This window comes from Rhinopithecus roxellana, chromosome 9 (assembly GCF_007565055.1).
Source record: "Rhinopithecus roxellana isolate Shanxi Qingling chromosome 9, ASM756505v1, whole genome shotgun sequence".
NCBI lineage: Eukaryota > Metazoa > Chordata > Mammalia > Primates > Cercopithecidae > Rhinopithecus > Rhinopithecus roxellana.
The window spans coordinates 5,838,353-5,849,391 of record NC_044557.1 but is presented as its reverse complement, the minus strand read 5'-3'; positions in this window follow the sequence as shown (position 1 = coordinate 5,849,391).

Genomic DNA, 11,039 nt, shown 5'->3' with positions numbered 1-11,039 from the left:
AAGAAGCGAAGGGTGGAAATCTGGGTGATGAAGTCACACATCAGAAAGCAATCTCTCAAAGAGCTTCTCTCTAGTTATTATGTGAGGATATCTCCTTTTTCACCATGGGCCCCTATGGGCTCCCAAATATCACTTTGCAGTATCCACGACAAGAGTGTTAGCAAACTGCTTCCTGAGGTGTACGTTGTAAGTCTGTGACATGAACTCACTGATCAGAAAGAAGTTTCTCAGAAAGCTTCTTTCACGTTTTGAACTGATGAAATTACCTTTATCAGCGTAGACCTCAATGCAATTCAAAGAAGCCCTTGTCAGGTTCCTCAAAGACAGTGTTAATGGACTGCTCCACGAAACATAAGGGTAACTCTGTGAGATGAATTCACACATCACAAAGAAGTTTCTAAGAAAGCTTCTTTCTAGTTTTCATCTGAAGATATTTCCTTGGTCACCGATGGCTTCATTGCGCTATGAAGTATCTAATTGCAGATTTCCAGAAAACTGTGATAACAAACTGATCACTGAAGAGAAACGTGTAACTCTGTGAGTTGCATTCACACATGGCAATGCAATTTCTCCGAAAGCTTCTCTCTAGTTATTATGTGAGTATATCTCCTTTTTCACCATGGGCCCTTATGGGCTCCCAGGTATCACTTTGCAGAATCAAACGACAACAGTGTTAGCAAGCTGTTCCAAAAGGGAAGGGTGGAACTCTATGTGATGAAGTCACACATCAGAAAGCAGTCTCTCAAACGCTTCTCTCTAGTTATTATGTGAGGATATTTCCTTTTTCACCATGGGCCCCTATGGGCTCCCAAATATCACTTTGCAGTTTCCAGGAATAGAGTGTGAGCAAACTGCTTCCTGAGGTTTAAGTTGTAAGTCTTTGAGATGAACTCACTAATTAGAAAGAAGTTTCTCAGAAATCTTCTTTCACGTTTTGAACTGATGAAATTTCCTTTATCAGCGTAGGCCTCAATGCCATCCAAAGAAGCCCTTCTCTGTTTCCTCAAAAACATTGTTAATGGACTGCTGCACGAAACATAAGTTTACCTCTGTGAGATGAATTAACACATCACAAAGAAGTTTCTAAGAAAGCTTCTTTCTAGTTTTCATCTGAAGATATTTCCTTGGTCACCGATGGCTTCATTGCGCTATGAAGTATCTAATTGCAGATTTCCAGAAAACTGTGATAACAAACTGATCACTGAAGAGAAACGTGTAACTCTGTGAGTTGCATTCACACATGGCAATGCAATTTCTCCGAAAGCTTCTCTCTAGTTATTATGTGAGTATATCTCCTTTTTCACCATGGGCCCTTATGGGCTCCCAGGTATCACTTTGCAGAATCAAACGACAACAGTGTTAGCAAGCTGTTCCAAGAAGGGAAGGGTGGAACTCTATGTGATGAAGTCACACATCAGAAAGCAGTCTCTCAAAAAGCTTCTCTCTAGTTATTATGTGAGGATATTTCCTTTTTCACCATGGGCCCCTATGGGCTCCCAAATATCACTTTGCAGTTTCCAGGAATAGAGTGTGAGCAAACTGCTTCCTGAGGTTTAAGTTGTAAGTCTTTGAGATGAACTCACTAATTAGAAAGAAGTTTCTCAGAAATCTTCTTTCACGTTTTGAACTGATGAAATTTCCTTTATCAGCGTAGGCCTCAATGCCATCCAAAGAAGCCCTTCTCTGTTTCCTCAAAAACATTGTTAATGGACTGCTGCACGAAACATAAGTTTACCTCTGTGAGATGAATTAACACATCACCAAGAAGTTTCTAAGAAAGCTTCTTACTAGTTTTCATCTGAAGATATTTCCTTTGTCACCGTAGGCATCATTGCGCTATGAAGTATCTAATTTCAGATTACCAGAAAACTGTGTTAACAAACTGATGACTGAAGAGAAACGTGTAACTCTCTGAGTTGCATTCACACATGCAATGCAATTTCTCCGAAATCTTCTCTCTAGTTATTGTGTGAGGATATTTCCTTTTTCACCATAGCACTCAATGAGCTTCCAAATATCACTTTGCCGTTTCCACGAAAAGAGTGTGAGCAAACTGCTTCCTGAGGTTTAAGTTGTAAGTCTGCGAGATGAACTCACTGATCAGAAAGAAGTTTCTCAGAAGATTGTTTCACGTTTTAAACTGATGAAATTTCCTTTATCAGCGTAGGCCTCAATGCCATCGAAAGAAGCCCTTGTCAGTGTCCTCAAACACAGTGCTAATGGACTGCTCCACGAAATATAAGTGTAACTCTCTGAGATGAATTCACATATCACCAAGAAGTTTCTAAGAAAGCTTCTATCTAGTTTTCATCTGAAGATATTTCCTTTGTGACCGTAGGCTTCATTGCGCTATGAAGTATCTAAATGCAGATTTCCAGAAAACTGTGTTAACAAACTGATCACTGAAGAGAAACGTGTAACTCGGTGAGTTGCATTCACACATGGCAAGGCAATTTCTCCGAAAGCTTCTCTCTAGTTTTTATGTGAGTATATCTCCTTTTTCATCATGGGCCCTTATGGGCTCCCAAATATCGCTTTGCAGAATCAAACGACAACAGTGTTAGCAAACTGCTCCAAGAAGGGAAGGGTGGAACTCTGTGTGATGAAGTCACACATCGGAAAGCAGTCTCTCAAAAAGCTTCTCTCTAGTTATTATGTGAGGATATTTCCTTTTACAACATGGGCCCCTATGGGTTCCCAAATATCACTTTGCAGTTTCCATGAATAGAGTGTGAGCAAACTGCTTCCTGAGGTTTAAGTTGTAAGTCTGTGAGATGAACTGACTGATCAGAAAGAAGTTTCTCAGAAAACTTCTTTCACGTTTTGAACTGATGAAATTACCTTTATCAGCGTAGACCTCAATGCGATTCAAAGAAGCCCTTGTCAGGTTCCTCAAAGACAGTGTTAATGGACTGCTCCACGAAACATAAGTGTAACTCTGTGAGATGAATTCACACATCACAAAGAAGTTTCTAAGAAAGCTTCTTTCTAGTTTTCATCTGAAGATATTTCCTTTGTCACCGATGGCTTCATTGCGCTATGAAGGGTCTAATTACAGATTTCCAGAAAACTGTGATAACAAACTGATCACTGAAGAGAAACGTGTAACTCTGTGAGTTGCATTCACACATGGCAATGCAATTTCTCTGAAAGCTTCTCTCTAGTTATTATGTGAGTATATCTCCTTTTTCACCATGGGCCCTTATGGGCTCCCAAGTATCACTTTGCAGAATCAAACGACAACAGTGTCAGCAAACTGTTCCAAGAAGGGAAGGGTGGAACTCTGTGTGATGAAGTCACACATCGGAAAGCAGTATCTCAAAAAGCTTCTCTCTAATTATTATGTGAGAATATTTCCTTTTACAACATGGGCCCCTAAGGGCTCCCAAATATCACTTTGCAGTTTCCACGAAAAGAGTGTGAGCAAACTGCTTCCTGAGGTTTAAGTTGTAAGTATGTGAGATGAAATGACTGATCAGAAATAAGTTTCTCAGAAAGCTTCTTTCACGTTTTGAACTGATGAAATTTCCTTTATTAGCGTAGACCTCAATGCGATTCAAAGAAGCCCTTATAAGGATCCTCAAAGACAGTGTTAATGGACTGCTCCACGAAACATAAGTGTAACTCTGTGAGATGAATTCACACAACACCAAGAAGTTTCTAAGAAAGCTTCTTTCTAGTTTTCATCTGAAGATATTTCCTTTGTCACCGTAGGCTTCATGGCGCTATGAAGTATCTAATTGCAGATTTCCAGAAAACTGTGTTAACAAACTGATCACTGAAGAGAAACGTGTAACTCTGTGAGTTGCATTCACACATGGCAGTGTAGTTTCTCACAAAGCTTCTCTTTAGTTATTATGTGAGGATATCTCCTTTTTCACCATAGCACTCAATGAGCTCCCAAATATAACTTTGCTGAAACCACTAGAACACTGTTATCAAAGTGTTCCAGAAGGGAAGGGTGGAAATCTGGGTGATGAAGTCACACATGAGAAAGCAATCTCTCAAAAAGCTTCTCTCTAGTTATTATGTGAGGATATCTCCTTTTTCACCATAGACCTCAATGAGCTCCCAAATATCACTTTGCTGAATCCACGAGAACACTGTTATAAAGGGTTCCAAGAAGGGAAGTGTGAAAATCAGAGTGATGAAGTCACACATCAGAAAGCAATCTCTCTAAAAGCTTCTCTCTAGTTATTATGTGAGGATATCTCCTTTTTCACCATGGGAACCTATGGGCTCCCAAATATCACTTTGCAGTTTCCATGAAAAGAGTGTTAGCAAACTGCTTCCTGAGGTTTACGTTGTAAGTCTGTGACATGAACTCACTGATCAGAAAGAAGTTTCTCAGAAAGCTTCTTTCACGTTTCGAACTGATGAAATTTCCTTTATCAGCGTAGACCTCAATGCGATTCAAAGAAACCCTTGTCAGGTTCCTCAAAGACAGTGTTAATGGACTTCTCCACGAAACATAAGTGTAACTCTGTGAGATGAATTCACACATCACCAAGAAGTTTCTAAGAAAGCTTCTTTCTAGTGTTCATCTGTAGATATTTCCTTTGTCACCGTAGGCTTCATTGCGCTATGAAGTATCTAATTGCAGATTTCAAGAAAACTGTGTTAACAAACTGATCACTGAAGAGATACGTGTAACTCTGTGAGTTGCATTCACACATGGCAGCGCAGTTTCTCAGAAAGCTTCTCTCTAGTTATTATGTGAGGATATCTCCTTTTTCAATATGGGCCCTTATGGGCTCCAAATATCACTTTTCAGAATCAAACGACAACAGTGTTAGCAAACTGTTCCAAGAAGGGAAGGGTGGAAATCTGGGTGATGAAGTCACACATCAGAAAGCAATCTCTCAAAAAGCTTCTCTCTAGTTATTATGTGAGGATATTTCCTTTTTCACCATGGGCCCCTATGGGCTCCCAAATATCACTTTGCAGTTTCCACGAAAAGAGTGTTAGCAAACTGCTTCCTGAGGTTTAAATTGTAAGTCTGTGAGATGAACTCACTGATCAGAAAGAAGTTTCTCAGAAAACTTCTTTCACGTTTTGAACTGATGACATTTCCTTTATCAGTGTAGGCCTCAATGCCATCCAAACAAGCCCTTCTCAGGTTCCTCAAAAACAGTGTGTATGGACTGCTCCACGAAACATAAGTGTAACTCTGTGAGATGAAATCATACATCACCAAGTAGTTTCTAAGAAAGCTTCTTTCTAGTTTTCATCTCAGAATATTTCCTTTGTCAGCATGAGCTTCATTGCGCTATGAAGTATCTAATTGCAGATTTCCAGAAAACTGTGTTAACAAACTGATCACTGAAGAGAAACGTGTAACTCTGTGAGTTGCATTCACACATGGCAGTGCAGTTTCTCACAAAGCTTCTCTCTAGTTATTATGTGAGGATATCTCCTTTTTCACCATAGCCCTCAATGAGCTCCCAAATATCACTTTGCTGAATCCACGAGAACACTGTTATCAAAGTGCTCCAAGAAGCGAAGGGTGGAAATCTGGGTGATGAAGTCACACATCAGAAAGCAATCTCTCAAAAAGCTTCTCTCTAGTTATTATGTGTGGATATCTCCTTTTTCACCATGGGCCCCTATGGGCTCCCCAATATCACTTTACAGTTTCCACGAAAAGAGTGTTAGCAAACTGCTTCCTGAGGTGTACGTTGTAAGTCGGTGACATGAACTCACTGATCAGAAAGAAGTTTCTCAGAAAGCTTCTTTCACGTTTTGAACTGATGAAATTTCCTTTATCAGCGTAGACCTCAATGCGATTCAAAGAAGCCCTTGTCAGGTTCCTCAAAGACAGTGTTAATGGACTGCTCCACGAAACATAAGTGTAACTCTGTGAGATGAATTCACACATCACCAAGAAGTTTCTTAGAAAGCTTCCTTCGAGTTTTCATCTGAAGATATTTCCTTTGTCACCGTAGGCTTCATTGCGCTATGAAGTATCTAATTGCAGATTTCCAGAAAACTGTGTTAACAAACTGATCACTGAAGAGATACGTGTAACTCTGTGAGTTGCATTCACACATGGCAGTGCAGTTTCTAAGAAAGCTTCTCTCTAGTTATTATGTGAGGATATCTCCTTTTTCACTGTAGCCCTCAATGAGATCTCAAATATCACATTGTTGAACCCACGAGAACACTGTTATCAAAGTGTTCCAAGAAGGGAAGTGTGGAAATCTGTGTGATGAAGTCACACATCAGAAAGCAATCTCTCAAAAAGGTTCTCTATAGTTATTACGTGAGCATATATCCTTTTTCACCATTGGCCCCTATGGGCTCCCAAATATCACTTTGCAGTTTCCACGAAAAGAGTGTTAGCGAACTGCTTCCTGAGGTGTACGTTGTAAGTCTGTGAAATGAACTCACTGATCAGAAAGAAGTTTCTCAGAAAGCTTCTTTCACGTTTTGAACTGATGAAATTTCCTTTATCAGCGTAGACCTCAATGCGATTCAAAGAAGCCCTTGTCAGGTTCCTCAAAGACAGTGTTAATGGACTGCTCCACGAAACATAAGTGTAACTCTGTGAGATGAATTCACACATCACCAAGAAGTTTCTAAGAATGCTTCTTTCTAGTTTTCATCTGAGAATATTTCCTTTGTCAGCATGAGCTTCATTGCGCTATGAAGTATCTAATTGCAGATTTCCAGAAAACTGTGGTAACAAACTGATCACTGAAGAGAACCGTGTAACTCTGTGAGTTGCATTCACACATGGCAGTGCAGTTTCTCACAAAGCTTCTCTCTAGTTATTATGTGAGGATATCTCCTTTTTCAAAATAGCCCTCAATGAGCTCTCAAATATCACTTTGCTGAAAACACGAGAACACTGTTATCAAACTGTTCCAAGAAGGGAAGGGTGGAACTCTGTGTGATGTAGTCACACATCAGAAAGCAATCTCTCAGAAAGATTCTCTCTAGTTTTTATGTGAGGATATTTCCTTTTTCACCCTGGGCCCCTATGGGCTCCCAAATATCACTTTGCAGTTTCCACGAAAAGAGTGTGAGCACACTGCTTCCTGAAGTCTAAGTAGTAAGTCTGTGAGATTAACTCACTGATCAGAAAAAAGTTACTCAGAAAGCTTCTTTCACGTTTTGAACTGATGAAATTTCCTTTATCAGCGTAGGCCTCAATTCCATCCAAAGAAGCCCTTCTCAGGTTCCTCAAAAACAGTGTTAATGGACTGCTCCACGAAACTTAAGTGTAACTCTGTGAGATGAATTCACACATCACCAAGAAGTTTCTAAGAAAGCTTCTTGCTAGTTTTCATCGGAGGATATTTCCTTTGTCACCGTAAGCTTCATTGCGCTAGGAGGTATCTAATTGCAGATTTCCAGCGAACTGTGTTAACAAACTGATCACTGAAGAGAAACCTGTAACTCTGTGAGTTGCATTCACACATGGCAGTGCAGTTTCTCAGAAAGCTTCTCTCTAGTTATTATGTGAGGATATCTTCTTTTTCACCATGGGCCCTATTGGGCTCCAAATATCACTTTGCAGAATCAAACGTCAACAGTGTTAGCAAACTGTTCCAAGAAGGGAAGGGTGGAACTCTGTGTGATGAAGTCACACATCAGAAAGCAATCTATCAAAAAGCTTCTCTCTAGTAATTATGTGAGGATATTTCCTTTTTCACCATGGGCCCCTATGTGCTCCACAATATCACTTTGCAGTTTCCACGAAAAGAGTGTTAGCAAACTGCTTCCTGAGGTTTAATTTGTAAGTGTGTGAGACGAACTCACTGATCAGAAAGAGGTTTCTCAGAAAGCTTCTTTCACGTTTTGAACTGATGACATTTCCTTTATCAGCGTAGGCCTCAATGCCATCCAAAGAAGCCCTTCACAGTTTCCTCAAAAACAGTGTTAATTTACTGCTCCACGAAACGTAAGTGTAACTCTGTGAGATGAATTCACACATCACCAAGAAGTTTCTACAAAAGCTTCTTTCTAGTTTTCATCTGAGAATATTTCCTTTGTCAGCATGATCCTCATTGCGCTATGAAGTATCTAATTGCAGATTTCCAGAAAACTGTGTTAACAAACTGATCACTGAAGAGAAACGTGTAACTCTGTGAGTTGCATTCACACATGGCAGTGCAGTTTCTCAGAAAGCTTCTCTCTATTTATTATGTGAGGATATCTCCTTTTTCACCGTAGCCCTCAATGAGCTCCCAAATATCACTTTCCTGAATCCACGAGAAAACTGTTATCAAAGTGTTCCAAGAAGGGAAGGGTGGAAATCTGGGTGATGAAGTCACACATCAGAAAGGAATCGTTCAAAAAGCTTCACTCTAGTTATTATGTGAGGATATCTCCTTTTTCACCATGGGCCCCTATGGGCTGCCAAATATTTCTTTGCAGTTTCCACGAAAAGAGTGTTAGCAAACTGCTTCCTGAGGTGTACGTTGTAAGTCTGTGACATGAACACACTGATCAGAAAGAAGATTCTCAGAAAGCTTCTTTTACGTTTCGAACTGATGAAATTTCCTTTATCAGCGTAGACCTCAATGCAATTTAAAGAAGCCCTTGTCAGGTTCCTCAAAGACAGTGTTAATGGACTGCTCCACGAAACATAAGTGTGACGCTGTGAGATGAATACACACATCACCAAGAAGTTTCTAAGAAAGCTTCTTTCTAGTTTTCATCTGAAGATATTTCCTTTGTCACCGTAGGCTTCATTGCGCTATTAAGTATCTAACCGCAGATTTCCAGAAAACTGTGTTAACACACTGATCACTGAAGAGAAACGTGTAACACTGTGAGTTGCATTCACACATGGCAGTGCAGATTCTCAGAAAGCTTCTCTCTAGTTATTATGTGAGGATGTCTCCTTTTTCACTCTGGGCCCTTATGGGCTCCCAAATATCACTTTGCAGAATCAAACGACAACAGTGTTAGCAAACTGTTCCAAGAAGGGAAGGGTGGAACTCTGTGTGATGTAGTCACACATCAGAAAGCAATCTCTCAGAAAGCTTCTCTCTAGTTTTTATGAGAGGATATTTCCTTTCTCACCAAGGGCCCCTATGGGCTCCCAAATATCACTTTGCAGTTTCCACGAAAAGAGTGTGAGCAAACTGCTTCCTGAGGTTTAAGTTGTAAGTCTGTGAGATGAACTCACTGATCAGAAAGAAGTTTCTCAGAAAACTTCTTTCACGTTTTGAACTGATGACATTTCCTTTATCAGTGTAGGCCTCAATGCCATCCAAACAAGCCCTTCTCAGGTTCCTCAAAAACAGTGTGAATGGACTGCTCCACGAAACATAAGTGTAACTCTGTGAGATGAAATCATACATCACCAAGTAGTTTCTAAGAAAGCTTCTTTCTAGTTTTCATCTCAGAATATTTCCTTTGTCAGCATGAGCTTCATTGCGCTATGAAGTATCTAATTGCAGATTTCCAGAAAACTGTGTTAACAAACTGATCACTGAAGAGAAACGTGTAACTCTGTGAGTTGCATTCACACATGGCAGTGCAGTTTCTCACAAAGCTTCTCTCTAGTTATTATGTGAGGATATCTCCTTTTTCACCATAGCCCTCAATGAGCTCCCAAATATCACTTTGCTGAATCCACGAGAACACTGTTATCAAAGTGCTCCAAGAAGGGAAGGGTGGAAATCTGGGTGATGAAGTCACACATCAGAAAGCAATCAATCAAAAAGCTTCTCTCTAGTTATCATGTGTGGATATCTCCTTTTTCACCATGGGCCCCTCTGGGCTCCCAAATATCACTTTACAGTTTCCACGAAAAGAGTGTTAGCAAACTGCTTCCTGAGGTGTACGTTGTAAGTCGGTGACATGAACTCACTGATCAGAAAGAAGTTTCTCAGAAAGCTTCTTTCACGTTTTGAACTGTTGAAATTTCCTTTATCAGCGTAGACCTGAATGCGATTCAAAGAAGCCCTTGTCAGGTTCCTCAAAGACAGTGTTAATGGACTGCTCCACGAAACATAAGTGTAACTCTGTGAGATGAATTCACACATCACCAAGAAGATTCTTAGAAAGCTTCCTTCGAGTTTTCATCTGAAGATATTTCCTTTGTCACCGTAGGCTTCATTGCGCTATGAAGTATCTAATTGCAGATTTCCAGAAAACTGTGTTAACAAACTGATCACTGAAGAGATACGTGTAACTCTGTGAGTTGCATTCACACATGGCAGTGCAGCTACTCAGAAAGCTTCTCTCTAGTTATTATGTGAGGATATCTCCTTTTTCACCATAGCCCTCAATGAGCTCCCAAATATCACCTTGTTGAATCCACGAGTATACTGTTATCAAAGTGTTCCAAGAAGGGAAGGGTGGAAATCTGGGTGATGAAGTCACACATCAGAAAGCCATCTCTCAAAAAGCTTCTCTCTAGTTATTATGTGAGGATATTTCCTTTTTCACCATGGGCCCCTATGGGCTCCAAAATATCACTTTGCAGTTTCCACGAAAAGAGTGAGAACAAACTGCTTCCTGAGGTTTAAGTTGTAAGTCTGTGAGATGAACTCACTGATCAGAAAGAAGTTTCTCAGAAAGCTTCTTTCACGTTTTGAACTGATGAAATTTCCTTTATCAGCGTAGGCCTCAATGCCATCCAAAGAAGCCCTTCTCAGGTTCCTCAAAAACAGTGTTAATGGACTGCTCCACGAAACATAAGTGTAACTCTGAGAGATGAATTCACACATCACCAAGAAGTTTCAAAGAAAGCTTCTTTGTACTTTTCATCTGAGAATATTTCCTTTGTCAGCATGAGCTTCATTGCGTTATGAAGTATCTAATTACAGATTTCCAGAAAACTGTGGTAAAAAACTGATCACTGAAGAGAAACGTGTAACTCTGTGAGTTGCATTCACACATGGCAGTGCAGTTTCTCACAAAGCTTCTCTCTAGTTATTATGTGAGGATATCTCCTTTTTCACCATAGCCCTCAATGAGCTCTCAAATATCACTTTGCTGAAACCACGAGAACACTGTTATCAAAGTGTTCCAAGTAGGGAAGGGTGGAACTCTGTGTGATGTAGTCACACATCAGAAAG